The sequence below is a fragment of the Rhea americana genome, unplaced genomic scaffold, assembly GCF_003343005.1.
Source record: "Rhea americana isolate MKP2758 unplaced genomic scaffold, rheAme1 scaffold_293, whole genome shotgun sequence".
Taxonomy (NCBI): Eukaryota; Metazoa; Chordata; class Aves; order Rheiformes; family Rheidae; genus Rhea; species Rhea americana.
Genome location: NW_028186416.1, coordinates 981,752 through 983,655, shown reverse-complemented (window position 1 = coordinate 983,655; position 1,904 = coordinate 981,752). Strand labels below are relative to the sequence as shown.

General features: G+C 64.1%; 1 long non-coding RNA gene across 1 annotated transcript in view; it reads right to left on the bottom strand.

The window, feature by feature from the left end:
• Positions 1–656: 656 nt before the first annotated feature.
• LOC146593499 (uncharacterized) overlaps positions 657–1,904 on the bottom strand; it is a 96,181-nt gene continuing 94,933 nt past the window's right edge. Inside the window, exon 3 of the long non-coding RNA XR_014896371.1 lies at positions 657–812. This is a non-coding gene — a long non-coding RNA (uncharacterized LOC146593499). The remainder of the gene's footprint in view (positions 813–1,904) is intronic.

The window sequence follows — 1,904 nt, the reverse complement described above, 5'->3', positions numbered from 1 at the left end:
CCATCACCGCGGACGGGGCAGAAGCTCTGTTACCTCGCACACGGAGAGCAGGCTTTCAAGAGAGACACACAGCGCTCATTTCCCTGGGCTCTACGCCTCCAGCTCCTGCTGGGCCCGGACTAAGTGACCGTGCAGCTCTGGGAGACTGTGCAGGATCTTTTCCGCAGTAACAGAGACCATGAGGGTCTCAGAAAAGGGAAAACCAGGAGAACTCAGGCTTCAGCTGGAGACGCAGGCCTGCTACCATCCCACCAGCATGTGCTGCAGTCTGAGCGGGTAAAAACATGCCAGCTGAGGACAGGAGCGAACTCCACGCCATCTAAAGCTGCTTCTGCGTGAACTGAGCTCAACTCAACCTCACAGGGAACGCAGAGACTGCACGCGACTCCCTGTGACGCCCGCGCCCGCCTCCCACCAGCCCGCACAGATGGGGACAGAGAGGCACACACACGCTTGTATCTGTAAAGACAGAGGCAGCACAGGAGAAATYGAGGAGAACCCACGGCACCAAAGCCAGGTGCCCAGCACAACCGGTACACAAGGACAAAGACGGGATCAGGACACACACGGCCGTGTCTGCATTAGACCTTCCTCCCTCTTCAGGCCTCTTTACAGTTCGCCGGAGCCCAGCCCCAAAAGCTCTAGTGCAGACACAGCCTCCGAGAGCAGGCCATGAGGAGCGAGACACGCAGAGGAAAAGAGAACCCAGGAGGGCGTAGTGACATACCCATTGCAGTCTGAAGTCTCTCCTACCTTTCGGAGGTTTCAAGGGCTGGTTTCTTGCCTGGTTTTTAGCTCTAACTCACTTCATCCTGGGGAGGGAAGAGAAGAGATACAGTTAATACACGAGATGCACCTGAGCTGGGCACTCAAGGCTCGGAGACTCACAGAGGCCCTGGGTGGAACGTGGGGGCAGGCGAGAGCCCAGCTACAGGCAGGGCCAGCGTGGGACATCCAGGCTTTGCAGGGAGACCAGGCGCCCTCCTGCCCCTGCGGGCACCGTGCAGCGCCGTGCACACCACGAGACGCCCAGCGGTCCTGCGCTGCACTGTGCACGGGACTCCCGCCGAGGGCTGGAAATAATTTAGGGGGGAGAGAGCAGCTGCTCCTGGGCTAAGTCCCACTTCCCAGGCGCCACAGACAGACGTCACACCAACCTGCACCGCGCTCTGCCCGCGGCCCAAGCGCCCCCTCTGCTCCATGCCCCCTTCTCCCCTTCCCAACCGGCGGCTTGCCCGGCCGCCGCCTCTCCCCCGAGGTTCCCCAGCATGCTGCCGCTGCCACCCCTCGTGCACCGCTGGGGCTCGAGGGGACGGGGTGCAGGACGGGGCCACAAGGCGCTGAACCCCCTTATCCACTCGTGTGCGCGTGTCCGCTCCTGAGAGTGCAGAGAGCGAGGAGGAAGGAGAAAAGGGATACGGGAAAAAAAGTCACAGCAAAACACATGAAAAGTAAATTGAATTATTTAAAACCATATGTTCCAAAAATGTGACAGAGCATAAAAGCCGTGCCGTGAGACTTCCGGAGGGGGTTATCGTGCACAGGCCCGGCGGGAGGGGAGCTCGCGGCGGGGGAGGACCGCTGCGCGGGAGCCAGCCAGCGCTTCCCGCTCCGGGCGCGGCGAGGTGGCAGGAGCGGGAGGCAGCCGGGCGCAGGGCCGGCGGGGGGGACCGGCCCGGGGGCCGCGCAGAGCCCACGGCTCGAGGCAGAGGCGTCAGCGCGCTGCTCAGCCCCTCGCGGCAGCAGCGAGAGGAGGGCGCCGGGGCCAGCGGAAGCCTTTGCCGGGCCGGCGTCCCGCGCGGCCAGCCTCCGCCCGGCGCTCACGGAGATGCCCGAGATGCCTGGCGCCGGCGGGGACGCGGGGCGCGGGGCGGGACGGAGCTGCTGAGAGGTGCCGGGCGGGC